Source organism: Pinus tabuliformis, chromosome 5_1, assembly GCF_031772625.1.
Source record: "Pinus tabuliformis cultivar Carrire ecotype Pingquan chromosome 5_1, CPIR1, whole genome shotgun sequence".
Lineage (NCBI taxonomy): Eukaryota > Viridiplantae > Streptophyta > Pinopsida > Pinales > Pinaceae > Pinus > Pinus tabuliformis.
This window is the reverse complement of record NC_142305.1, coordinates 751,720,478-751,735,641: the sequence shown is the minus strand read 5'-3', so window position 1 is coordinate 751,735,641 and position 15,164 is coordinate 751,720,478.

Here is a 15,164-nt window from a genome sequence, read left to right as displayed (position 1 = left end):
ACCTAGTTAGATTTAGTTAATTTTAGTTATTGTATATGTGTATTTAATTTTAGTTAGTTAACTCGAGTGCTTATATTTGGTGTGCATTTAGTTTATTTAGTTAACTCGAGTGCTTACATTTGGTATGCACTTGGCTCTAGTTAGTTAAGCCTAGGGCTTCCATGTGGTGCATGTGCACATTAATAGAAACATAAAGTACACTTATCTTTAGTTAGCTTTAATTATCCATAGTTATTACATGTACAACTAAGCCTAATTTAGTTTCTTTATGTATTGATTCTCAAACCAATATTGCGTAATCAAATTCATTTTCAATTCTAATTTTTCTTTTTCAATTTCTTGCAAGTTTGTGCAATTATTCTTCAGTTAGATCCGCATTTGTGCTCTAATAATTTTACATGGTATCAGAGCTACAAGGGGTTTGGAGAAGGTGCACGAACAATATTTTGCAGGTTTGAAGATCAAAGAATTGGAAATTGTTTGGAGATTTGATTTGCACATAAAAATATTGGAGAACTACTACAATTGTTGTTATAGCTATATTTTAAAGAATGGAGTTCCCATATTTTTCTATTCTTACTCCGTATAACTAATTCCAATGGAAGCTAGAGATTTTTCTTCACCTTGCAAAGGCTTGTATTGGATAGTTATGAATACAGAAGGCGAACCAAATTATGCCATTGAAAAATCCAAATACTTTAACTGGATGGATGAGCCTTTTTGTCTTCTATTGTTTTCCATATCTCTGGCATTGTGTTTCCATGTGGACACATGCAGCACTCCAAATGAGGTCTGGAAATCTTGGAGAATTTATTTGGAAATCAGGCTGAAATATGGGCTCATATTCTCAAAAATGAGCTAAATTCCTTAGATCCAAATAGCTTCGAGAGTATTCAAGATTCCTTTACGAAATTTAAATCATTGCTTCTATAATTACATTATTGCGGATGGATAAATCCAAACAAGAAATTCAATTGAACATTTCTATTTTTTCTAAATTAGGCCCTACATATGTTGTTTTTGTTTCTACATTTCTACAGTTAGACTTGCAATTGGAGATAAATGGAAAATGCCCAAACTTGATGCATTTATTGACTCTCTCATTCATGAGCATGATAAGCTCATCAAAATGGGTTCATTAATGTCTCCAAATTCACATGCCATGCATGAGAAAGGAAAGTCCCACTCGAAACTAAATCAGAAACCTAAAGGCAAATGAAAGGAAAGAGATCAAGATCCAAGAGGGGGAGGAAATCCAAAACCTCCTAATGATTCTTCCATATCTAAGGGTAAGAAGGGAAAGAAAGGAAACTCGAAGTGTCCTTATTGTAATCGAGGTTATCGTCATAAATCCTCTTGCATGTAGAAGGATCTCGATATGATGGCAAAGACTCTTCAACAAAATACTCTTGGTCATCACATTCCAGAAAGTGCCAAGAAGAAGAGGGAGGAAAGTCCATCAAAAGCCAGGGGTAATGGTCATGCTTTGATTTCCCTTCATTCTAAACCACAAGAATTTTCCCTTCATTCTACACTGCAAGAATGGATCATCATTTCAGGAGCTTCACATCATATGGCTTCTTCAAAGGAATCATTTTCTTCTCTACATGCATACTTGGGATGTCCTATTTTCATGGGGGACAATTCTATAGTTGAAGCATGTTGCAGGAGCATTTAGACATAGTCAGCAATGTGATGGTATGATCACATGTTGTGGCTAACAAAGGGTTGGAAGACAAGAGATTAATTAATTTTTTTAACTTAAATGTATGAAAGTGTTTTATTTGTTGTCAAAATCTGAGCAGAAAAGGGTATAAGTAGCTGATTGTTCCTCCTTGCATGGAGTTCATGCCAAGAATTTAGATTATCTGGTTTGAATAGGATATGAGAGATTTGAAAGCTTAAATTAGCATTTGTTTTAGAAAAGAGTGGAGTAAAGAGATTCTTTAGGGAAGAATGAGATATTTCTGGATCTGAACTGAATGGGTTCATGAATCCACATTTTGTGTAAATTGTAATCTTTTGGAATGAGTGAAGGGGTTAGATTCAGATGGAAAGATAGGATGGATGAGCGAGGGGAGAATTTAAACAGTCGAGTGTGACTGTTTCTTCTGTAAATAGTTATCAATATGAATACAGTGTGGATTATGTTTCTCTTTGTGTAATTCAGTGTTGAGTGTGTCAAAGTAGGCAGAGTGTGTTACAGAGAGGTTAGATAGTGTAGAGAGAGCTAAGTGGAAGAGAGAACATATCAGAGCATGAGATATTCTATGCATTATGTAAATATTGTTATGAATAAAAGGAGCTTGTGTACAAAGCTTGTTTTGCGTGGTATTTTGTTATGTGATTGGATTCTTAGATCGTAGGCTGAATCCTCTGTAATTACAGTGAACAATTAAGAGCCTGGATATGTTTTAAGAAACCAGAGTATATAGTTTAGAGACTGACTAACTTAGCAGAAGCGTTAAGTCTTGGCGGAACTTGTTAAATTTGTAAACAAAACCCATAATAAATTAGGATTGTCCGTTGGCTGGTAGATCTGACGGTGATTAGAAATTGCAGGGGAAAGAGTGTACAGATTTCTTGATCGTGTCTGAAGCTCTGCACTCACTCCTAGCCATCGATCCCATAGTCAGCTCTTAGGTCACAGTCAACTGCAGGAGTTAAGCCCGTTTTTAAACGGTGTGCTAGTTGAAGTCCTGCCAACCATAGATTTGATGGCCTCTTATATCCAAAGAATATCGGGTCATAAAGTGATCGAACGTTAATTTCAAAACCGAACCCGAACATTTATATATCAAGGATTTATATTCCTTATCGGCTCTGTAAGGGCAGTCAAATGTCACACACGATTCCCGTCCGATATCGCTGTTAACCATTCGATCAAGTGTGCATTGATCAACAGTGGAGGATCTCCAAATAGTTTCGCATCGCAATATCTCATGAGTGGAGAGCCTTGGCCTTAAGAAAATGTGATTTGTGATGTATGATGCTTGGGTGTATCATTAACCATCAGATTGAAGGTTAAAATCAATGGTGGAGAATTAATCCGATAATATTTGTGGGAAAGGCAGACTTAATAAGAATTGAACTAGGATTTATTTTATTTGGGTTTTGGATGTATGCATTCAAAGTGGGTCTAGCGTGCGTTGGCAGATTATGTGTTAGAGCGTTGTTTGGTGATTGGTCAGGTTTTCGTTAAAATCCACCAATGCAAAGGTTTTTTTTGTATATGTGGGTCATAAATAATAGGCCCACATTAGAGATTGTAAAGGATGTCAGTTTCGTGGCATCATATTTGGTATCAGAGCTATACCAATGCTCTATGGAGTTTGGTTGAAGGGCAGAATTTTATTTTGAGCAAGTCGCTGTGAAAAAGAAGTGAATGAAGAAATTTCAGTGAAGGAACTATAAGGAAAAGTCTTGGGATGATTAGAAGAACATTGGAGATACCCGTCAGAATTCTTAATTAGAGGCAGTTTGATATTCTGTCAAAATTGTTGAAATATGGGAATTACTACAAGATATTGTAGATCTGGTAAGAAGATTTATTTTGCGATTTTACCGAGATTTGTTTTGAATGTCTAAAGAACAACAAGCGAGTGAAATTTCAAAGGAGAGGATGTTTTCCTTTCAGGAAAATGAAATTTCCATGTAATTTGATTGAATGATTGGTTTGATTTAAAAGGTAAATGGAAGTAGAAGGTTTTGAATTTAAAGTCAAATAGGAGAGTGGATTGTTATGACTGAAATCATTTAAATGATTTGAAGAATTTTAATGATTACGGATTGCTTAAAGTATTGTTGAAGACAATGATATTGATGGTTAAAAGAACAAATATTGGGTTTAATAGGACTAAAAGAAGAACCCCTACAAGGAATGAATTTTGGAATTTGTAGAGCAAGACAGGATTTGCTTACAACAAATTATCAGAAGGAATTTGTAATGTGTCATGAATTTGTAAATATAGGTGAATTTCAAATTGAATCTTAATCGTAAGATGAAGAATATTTGTTGACTGTATGGAGTCTTTTGAATGGAGAAGCTTGAATGAAATAGTGAATAGATGAATCATTTGGCAAAGATTTAACTGATAGAATGGGAATTAGTTTTAAGACATCTTTGAAGGAAAATTGGCAGGTTTGAAAGGTGCTTTGATGTATCTTGAGATAAGATTGTATAGGTCAATGGAAGCAGCGAAATTGTTGGAAGTAAGAATGAATTGTATCAGTGTCAGAGCACATGAGCTATGTTAAAGAAGATGAAGCAAGAAGAACTCTCAGACGAGTAAAGGTGACAATACCCAATAGTAAATGAAATTACTGAATGAAAGAAGGAAGTGAGCAATTGAAGATGCAGCAGCCTAGAGCAAGGAGTGTTCAAGAGAAGCTGAGAACAACTTCCAACTACAGTTGGGTAGAAGTTGTTGAGGCAGCTCCACAATTGTGATTGTGGGTAGAGTTGTCTTAAAGATAACAATTCCAGCAAGAGGAGTGCTGTGTAGAATTGTTATTCAGTGAAATTTTCGAGGAAAGAACCAATAGATGCAAAAAGGCTAAACTAAGAAAAGTTTGGTGAGGCATGAAGGAGACTTGTTACAGATGAAAGAAAGGGCTAGTTGCAGCTCGCTAGTGAACAAGGAAATTTCACCAGAGGAAGAAACAAAATTGACTATTGATAGTCATAACAGTTGTAAAAAGGAAAGTCACGGAAAGAGGAAAAAGAGTGCCAAAGTAGTTGGACTCAAAACAATGAGTAAAGAAGAAATGGACATAGAATTGCATGAGATGAAGGAAAAACTCAGTCATTTGAAGAAGTTGGTACAAAAAGGAATCAAAGAATATTTGGAACAAGGAATTTATGTGGGGAAAAGAGTTAAGTGGCCTGTAAGAGAATTATTTGTTGAGAAATTAATCCTTAGAAAAGTTGAGGATGAAGGAGTAGAATACATTTGTGAACCAGAGAAAGGATCTCTCCTTGGGGAAGGAGACAGTGATGATAATGACGAAGAGATGACCTATACAGATCAACATGAGAGAAAGGTGCTGTTAGTATCTTCACAGGCAAGAAAATCTTATAATTTTGGGATTAATTATTTGTGTGAATGTAAAGTTGTACGTATGCTATCAAATGAAATTGACACTGTGAAAGAGGCAAAGACAAGAAAAATAGAAAAGGAGGTGAAGGAAGACTTTCAAGACATCAATTGGTGGAGAAAATTAAAAGGTATGAGTAAATGGTTGTGTCTTCTCTTAATGAAAACTTATTGGATCATGTTAGAAGGAATATTGACATGGATAGAAAGCCAATGGAAAATGGATATATGGAGAGAAGCTAATGCATTGTAGGGTTGTGAAGAGAAGAGAAGCAAAGCTGACACAGAGAACTTAGCTGAAGAAGTTAAGTCAAGGAAATCTTCGAAAGATCAAAGTCTTATCATAGAAGAGAAGGAGACATTGTTGTCTTATTTGGATAAACTGAGTGCTGGAGAAAATTGTGAAGGACAAGGGGATGTTATGCAGACTTATGATGAAATTGTTATGCAAAGTCAAGCAGCTACAATCCTAGAAGTTTTCTTTGATGAAAAGGGAATCTGAGATGTTGAGGAAGAATTTCTCAGTAACTTAGTGAACTATCTGAATAGTTCAAAGGAGCATAAAGGTCTAGTCAATGGGAGTTCAGATGAAGAGCCTTGTATTTTTGAAACTAGCATGATGTGCATATTTTCAGGTTTGACAGGTGATGTAAAACAATTAGACAATGTGCTCATGCATGTTGATGAAGAAGTGAAATTGTTTGAGGAAATAGTTGAAATAGAAGGATATTTTGAGAATGATGGTATTGACAGGGAAATTGTCATGATTAAGGAAGATGAAGACAAACAAATGGAAATTTGTGATGATAACCAGAATGAAGTATCTTCAGTAGAAAATCTAGAAAATGTCGAAAATGTGAAGTAATGTATGATGATGTTGACAAATATAGAAGTTCAGGAATTCTGCGATTTTAAAGTGGATTATTTTTATGAATTTGTAAACCATGAAGAAGCTTTAGAAAACCAGAATTTTGTTTTTGTTGTAGGTGAAGATGAAACAACATTAATTAGTTGTACAAAAGGTGAAAGGATACTTCACAATGATATATTTCTGGAGATTTTAATTCTTAAATTGTTGAATGACATTTTTGTGTCAAAACACGGAATATTATGTAATAAATAGGAAATTTCTCAAATAAAATTTATTGACAGTTTTATAAATTTTGTAGAGGATTAGTATAAGGACTTGATGGCAGAGTTATTTGTGGAGACAGAAGTCCATAGTAACTTTAAATATGATAATTTTGGCATAAATATGGTTTTATACAGGAATGAGGAGTCATATGCAAATGATATGCTTATTGGAGATGAGGGAAGATTCAAATTACTGGAAAAGTTATTAGATGAACTTGATAAGATAACGGGAAAGATTATCTTTAATGATAATGAAAGGGAAGCTATGGAGTACAAGCAATAGTTTGTAAATGACAGAGGTGAAGAAGAATTGGACAGAAATTTCATAATTTCTATGGTAAGGGAGAATGTACAGTAAACAGATGTCAATGGAGTTCATCTAAGAAAAAATTGTAAAGAGGAAGTTGAGAAAGTGTGGAACATGAAGTCAGTTAATAAGAGAGACAACAAGGAAGAGAAATTAACAAAAGAAATTTGTATCAGCAAGGAAAGTGGACAACAACAACACAAGATTTGGAATCCTAGAAGAACATAAGTGACAGTGGCAGAAGAATTGAATCAACAACATGATAAAAGTGATGACCAATTACAAAGTAAAGTTTGGGATACTGGATGATCAGCAGAAGAAACACATGAGTAGGAGGTCATGAAACCTTTCAACTTTGGAAGTCTGATGTAGGAGAATTTAGAGCTAGATAGAAATGTGATGGTATGATCACATGTTGTGGCTAACAAAGGGTTGGAAGATAAGAGATTAATTAATTTTATTAATTTAAATGTATGAGAGTGTTTTATTTGTTGTCAAAATCTGAGCAGAAAAGAGTATAAGTAGCTGATTGATCCTCCCTGCGTGGAGAACAGGCCAAGCAGTTAGATTATCTGGTTTGAATAGGATATGAGGGATTGGAAAGCTTAAATTAGCATTTGTTTGAGAAAAGAATGGAGTAAAGATATTCTTTAGGGAAGAATGAGAGATTTCTGTATTTGAACTAAACGGGTTCATGAATCCGCATTTTGTATAAATTGTAATCTTTTGGAATGAGTGAAGGGGTTAGATTCAGATGGAAAGATAGGATGGATGAGCGAGGGGAGAATCAAAACAGTCAAGTGTGATTGTTTCTTCTGTAAATAGTTATCAATATGAATATTGATCCAAAAAGGATCTAAGATAGACTTCTGAGTCTAAAGTGTTCCTCATAGAGGAAAATGAAAGTCCAAGGATGATCTTGGAAATAGTCCCATTGGACAGATTTTCTCATTCTGAATCTACTACAACTTGAATGGGCTAAAATGGACTTTGGATGATGAAGTTATCGCAGAAAGAAGGTTGCCTTTCTCCTTTGGAAAAGGAGGAATTTCCTCTAAAAATGGCCTAAAAGGCTCCTTACGGAAATCACATCGGAAAGGCTTAAAGCACAAACTTAAGCCAAAGGCATGAAGGATTTGTGATAAGCAATTAGCGATTGTGATATCAACAATCGGGGCGATCGGCGACTGGAGGAGAAAAAGGCATAGACCCCTGTCAATGATATACGCGAGGTGTGATATCGGCGATCAATGGATTGGCATACTAGCGATCGGCGGATTAGCATATCAGCGATCGGCGGATTGGCAGATCGGTAATCAGGTGATCGGTGATCCTCGATACAAAGGGAAATTTGGCAATGTGATTGCGATTAGCGATCAGGGCATAGACTCGATAGGGTTTATAGGCCTGATTTCATAGAATTTGAAATCTGGGAAATTTAGATTTTCAATGTATTTCCCGTGTAAATGGGTTTTTGGCCAATAGTCCTGTGCGATTGCGAGATGCGATAAAGACCGGACTCGTAAGGGTTATAAATGCAGCCCTATAAATTTTGAGTTCCGTAGTAAGCCGGATTTCAGGCCAGTCTGAGGTGGTAAGTGGTATTGAATGGGCTCTGCCCAAACCCATACACTGGCCGACAAGTGGCATGGCGCAGGAGAGAGAAAACCACCTTTTTAGGTGGGTAATCTCTGTGCACATAAGCCATCCAAAACAAACTATTAGCCATTGGATCGGAGATCACGCAGATCAATGGTGGGCTTGCAATAACCATAAAAGGCAGACTTGAAAGGGTTTTTAGGGGCGATTCAATAATATTTGAAGTCCGATTAAACGCTCCATGAGGCATTTTCTTGTGTATTTCTAGTATATCTCTGTGTATTGGGAAATATGGTTGTTTTCGGCTTTTCACCTCAAGAAAGACCCTCGATTCCTTATAACTGGCCCTGATCATTGTGCCATGCTGCAAGCGGGCATTTTATAGGAAATAATGCATTTGTAACGCCGAGAGAGCCACAGAGCCACAGATCTAGATGGCCAGATGAAGAGACAGAGTAAATATTATATGCAGAGAAATGGAAAGGAAGTCGCAGAGTCAGAAGAATGCCTCAAAGAAGCCAGAGAGCTCAATTGACGAGGCAGAGAGCAGGCAGAGCGGAAAGCACAGGAAACTGAGGAAGTCTTTGGGGATCGCTTGGAGGTCAAGAGAATTACATAGGCATGCAAAGGCCAAGAGAGAGCTTAGAGAAGCCAGAGCTGAAGAGCCAGAGCCAGAGCCAGAGCTAGAGCTAGAGCCAGAGCCAAGAGCCAAATCCATGAGCTAGAGCCAAGAGCTAGAGCGAAGAGCTAGAGCCAGAGCTAGAGCTAAGAGCTAGAGCAAGAGGTAGAGCTAGAAAGTCGGAGAGATTTAGAGCTAGGGATAAGATGGTGTTCTAAGCCCATTATGTTTTGTGTAATACAGTGGAGTTGAGTGTGGAGCTTGTAAAATGACTTTTCCATAATCCCATAGAGCCTACTTGAGTTGACTAGAGCTCAAGGAGATGTAGCTCAAGAGTTTTGGGTGAACTCCATATTATATTGCTGTTATGTGTGATTGGATTTGCTGCTTTTATTTACTGTTATAGGCATTTCATATCAACATAAGTAATAGAACTCAAAGCACATAAACAATTCAAAAGCAAACATTAGCATACACCTATTTTCAAGCATTATTAATTCCACAATTGGTTAATCATAATATCTTGGGAGTGCTTAAGCTTTGGAAGTGGGATAGGTTCTTGTAAGCTTGACAAGAAGCCTTTAGACCCCATTTTCAGATCAAATACAGTGTGGATTGTGTTTCTCTTTGTGTAATTCAGTATTGAGTGTGTCAGAGTAGGCAGAGTGTGTTACATAGAGGTTAGATAGTGTATAGAGATCTAACTGGAAGAGATAACAGATCAGAGCATAAGATGTTCTATGCATTATGTAAATACTATTATGAATAAAAGGAGTTTGTGTACAAAGCTTGTTTTGCATGGTATTTTGTTATGTGATTGACTTCTTAGATCGAAGGCTGAATCCTCTGTAATTATAGTGAATAGTTAAGAGCCTGGATATGTTTTAAGAAACTGAAGTATATAGTTTAGAGATCGAATAAATTGGCAGAAGCGCTAAGACTTGGCGGAACTTGTTAAATTTGTGAAGAAAACACATAATAAATTAGGGTCGTCCATTGGCTGGCAGATCCGACAGTGATTAGAAATTGCAGGGACAAGAGTGTAAGGATTTCTTAATCGTGGATGAATCCTCACACTCACTCCTAGCCATCGATCCCATAGTCAACTCTAAGGTCACAGTCAACTTCGGGAGTTAAGCTCATTTTTAAAACGTGTGCTAGTTGAAGTCCCATCAACCGTAGATTTGATGGCCTCTTATATCCAACATATATCAGGTCATAAAGTGATTAGACGTTAACTTCAAAACCATACCCGAGCATTTATAGATCAAGGATTTATATTCCTTATCACCGCCGTAAGGGCGGTTAAACGTCACGCAAGATTCCCGTCCGATATTGTTGTTAACCATTGGATCAAGTGTGCTTTGATCAACAGTGGAGGACCACCGAATAGTTTCGCATCGCAATATTTCATGAGTGGATGAACCTTGGCCTTAAGAAAATGAAATTTGCGATGTGTGATGCTCGGGTGTATCATGAACCATCAGATTGAAGGTTAAAATCAATGATGGAGAATTAATTCGATAATATTTGTGGGAAAGGCAGACCCAATAAGAATTGAACTGGGATTTACTTTATTTGGGTTCCGGCTATATGCGTTCAGAGTGGATCTAGCATTCATTGGCGGATTATGTGTTAAAGCGCTATTTGGTGATTGGTCAGGTTTTCATTAAAATCCACCAATGCAAAGCCTTATGTTGTATATGTGGGTCATAACTCATAGGTCCACATCAGAGATTGTAAAGGATGTCAGTTTCGTGGCACCAAAGCATCTGGAAAAGGAAAAGCAATTCGAAGATGGAATTTTTTAGAATGTCTTACATATTCGAAGGCTTTCAGTAAATCTTCTTTCATTGTATCAGATGACACACACATGCACCAGAAGGAAAGTGGAATTTACCCATCATTCTGTGAGAATTTATGATATGCAAACCAACTTAACGATTGCATCTCAAAAAGGTAAATGATCAATCTCGTCTGTATACATTTTCTAATTTTGTTCCTCAATCAAACTCTATTTTGCTACTTATACATGCAATTGAAGAAAGTAGGATTTGGCACGACATATTTGGGCACTTGAATTTATGATATATCCATAAACTTAGCAAGAAAGGGATGGTTAAAGTATGGTCAACCGTTGAATTTTGAAACACTGTTTGTAATGGATGTGCTCTTGGAAAGCATCCACAACACAAATTCGAGAAGAGGCATGCATGGAGAGCCTCTTCACCTTTGGATCTTGTACATAGTGATCTCATGGGTCCATTTTGATTACTTTCAATGAGAAAATAAAGATATGTGTTGTCATTTATAGATGATTACACGAGATTCACTTGGGTTTACTTCTTGAAACTCAAGTCTGAAGTCTTTCAACGTATAAATATTTTCAAAGCACATGCAGAAAATGAATCTGGAAAGCGCATCAAGATACTCCAAACAGATATTGGGAAGGAATATGTCAACAAAGATATCAAGAATATTTGTAATGAAGCAGGCATACAGTTGTAGCATATAGTTCCTTACACTCCGCAGCAAAATGGGGTGGCTGAAATGAAGAATAGATCTTTCAAAGAGATGACCAATTTCATGTTACATGCAAGATCTCTTCCATCAAAACTGTGGGCTAAAGCTATCAATTGTGCCTCATACATCCAAAATAGATCTCCTCATAAATCTATTACAATAAAAACACCTTTTGAGGCTTGGATTGGCATGCAATCTGAAACCAATCATTTCCAAATTTTCAAATCTCAAGCATGGGCCGACATTCCTACAGAGAACACAAAGGCTTTGGAGCCTCAGAGTAAGCCATGCATGTTTGTAGCATATCCTGATGAAGTCAAAGGGTACAGATTGTTTGGTATCAATACCGAAAATCTCTTTATTAAAAGGAGTGTAAAGTTTGACAAAGATATTTTTCATGCACCACCAGATGAGCTTGTTACCAAGTTTCCCTCACCACTCATTGATGACTATGTAGATGATACTTCAAATCAAAATTCTGATCTAAATGAGCCTTTCCATGTGAATTTGTTGGACCACCAGTTTTTTAACATCAAGATCATACTTCCTCTTATAGTTCAGAAGATTCTCGACGACCCTCAACACAAAAATGATACAGCATGAGTGATCTCTTGTATGATCCTGCCTTTATACCTCAATTTGAGGAAGATGCATGACCACCCTTAGCTATGGAGCCATGCATGCCTATGCATGCTTATATGATGCATGCATTTGATCCACAGACTTATGCAAAAGCAGTTGGACATTTTGAATGGGAAGCATCTATGGATGAGGAATACAACTCTCTCATTGAGAACCAAACTTGGGATCTCGTTCCGCTACCTTCCAATCGTAAAGTTTTGAGGTCCAAGTGGGTTTACCGGACCAAGAAAGAAGCAAATTGCCAAGTTAGTCAATATAAGGCAAGGATGGTAGCAAAAATCTTTCAGTAGCTGCGTGGTGTTGACTATGATTAGACTTTTGCCCCAGTGTAAAAAATGGATTCCATTCGGCTAGCTCTCTCCATTGCATCAACAAAAGGATGGGAGGTACATCATAGGGATGTGAATAATGCATTTCTTCATGGTGATATCGAGGAGGAAATATACATGGAGCAGCCACAAGGATACATGCAAAATTCATCTATGTTATGCAAACTAAAGAAGTCTCTCTATGTCCTCAAGAAAGAACCTAGAGTGCGGTATGCAAAGACGGTTTCCTATTTGTTATCGCAAATTTTTTTGCGTTGCAAAGTTGATTCCAATGTTCATTTTTTAAGAAAATTGACTCCTTTTGATCTTAATACTCTACGTAGAGAATCTTTTGATAATAGGTAATTCAACATTTTCCATTGTTGAGATTAAAAATGCATTGCATAAGCGGTTTTCTATGATAGACATGGGCTTGGTAAATTTCGTCCTTAGACTATAGATCAATTAGAATGGTTCTAGGATTACCATTTCTCAACCAAAGTATGTTAGAGATCTTTTGGCACAATTTCATATGAGTGAGTGCAAGCCAGCAACCACACCTTTCTTATCAGGGATAAATATTGAAAATGGAAAAGACACACCATTGGTTGATTGCATATTTTACTGTCAACTTGTGGGAAGTCTTCTTTATCTCACTCACTCTCATCCTTATCTCTCATATGCCGTAGGAGTAGTTTCCAGATACATGCAGCAGCCACATGAGTTGCACTAGAAAGTTGTAAGGTACATCCTTTGATATGTCGAGGGGACAATCACCTATGGATTAATCATGCAATAAATTGTTGTTTGGATCTCATTGGGTTCACAGATTCAGATTGGGGTGGCGACAATATTTATCAAAAGTTCACCTCTAGTTATGTACTTAATTTGGGATTCTGCCCAATTTGTTGGTCAAGTAACAAGCAGGTTGTCATTGCTTTATCATCAGTAGAGATCGAGTATAGAGGAGCAGCTAATGCCACTATTCAAGCCATTTGGCTACATCATTTCCTATATGAGCTTGGTATCAATGTCCATCATCCAATTGTCATCTAGTGTGATAATCAAAGTACGCTAAAGTTTTGCAGAGATCCAGTGTAGTGACAATGAACCAAACATATCGAGATCCACATGCACTTTATTAGAGAAATTATTCATGATGGGATCATCAATCTTCTATATTATTCTAGTTCTGAGGAAAATGTCGATATCTTCATAGACTTTCACTGAGCAGAAGTTTCGATTTCTACGAAATGGTCTCGGGGTGAAGGACACACCTTCCTAGCAGTTGTCTTCGCTCTACTTTTTGCATTATATTTTTCGGGGGAGGGGAGGGTTTCTTCCCACTGGGTTTTACCTGTTTCCTCTTTTCATACATTGTATATGGGCACCTAAAATAGCTTTATTGCTGGGACTCATTCATTTTGTATCACACTCACTTATGTTATGCTTAAGGAGGGGTGTTGGTGTACATGCATCTAGTTAGCATTAAGTAGCTTCAATTCAACTTTAGTTATTGCATGTCATGTGCACTTAGCTTTAGTTAGTTAACTCGAGTGCTTACTTGTGGTGTGCACTTGGCTTTAATTAGTTAACTCTATTTCATGCATGTGATGCATGTGCACATTAACAAAACATAAAGCATAGTTAGCTTCAGTTAACTTTAATTATCCATAGTTATTGCATGTGAAACTAAGCTTAACTTATTTGTTTTATGTATTTATTCTAAACCAATATTATGTAATCAAATTGATTCTCTATTCCAATTTTTCTTTTTCAATTTCTTACAATTTTATGCAATTATTCTTCACCTAGATTCATATTTTCGCTTTCATAATCTTACACAGATACTGGAACCAAGCCAAAGACCCCATCAAATTTTGGTATAATGATAGAGGCATCCTTGATATCGCCTTCCATGACGAGGAGCCGAGTCATTGATATTTTTCAGTGTTCTCAACAAATCTTGAATGGTTATGCTCGCTGCCACTAAAGGTCCTACCACTAGAGGTGAAGGTCACCCTGAGGTCGGGCAAACAACAAGGGCAAACAATAATTGCGAAGGGAAAAACGCCCACGCACTGGCACCAAACAAAACAAGACCCTAAATCGTTGAAGGTTGGTTCCAAGCCCTTGGGAAACACACCCTAAATCACGGAGGAGTGGGATGAAATCGAGACTTTGTTAATTTCGCACCTACGCTTTGACTACACAAACCCTAACCTGCTGAAGAGTGCAACGAAATCGAGGCTTTGTTAATTGTCCAGCTTAGGGATCAAAATTGAACACGTCAGATCCCTTCAAAGGGTCTCCAACACATCAGAGAAGTACGGAGAAAATTTGACCAGTCAAAAAAAATTTAAAAATTGATTTTTGTCATTTTAAAAAAAAATTGGAATAATATCTTAAAACTTTTTACGAAGCGCTGTCAAATTGTCAACCTTTTATTTAAATTTCATTTTTTCTGAAGTTAGAATTTTAGGAATGTTGAATTTGTAAATTTCTTTTCATGTTAAAACTTAAATCCCATTTCAGAAACTCCCATTTCAAAAACAATAGTTTCCTTTTGAGTTGTTTTTTCTAATTGTGCATATGGTGCAAGTTCTTATTAATTATTATGTCACAATTACCTTTTGATACCATTACATTTAGCAGTTTCTGAGTTTCTCCCATTTAAAAAACAACAGTTTCTTTTTGAGTTGTTTTTTCTAATTGTGCATATGATGGAAGTTCTTATTAATTATTATGTCACAATTACCCTTTGATACCATTACATTTGGTAGTTTCAATTGAGAGCAACTAGATGTCAATATGGGCCATGTATAAGGTCTGTAATTTCACCGGGTTGTGCTTGAAGGCTGCCCAAAGCAAGGTTTGACGACGATTTAAGCTGGAGAGGAGCATAGATTCATCATTCAGCAAACGCCTGTCAAGCA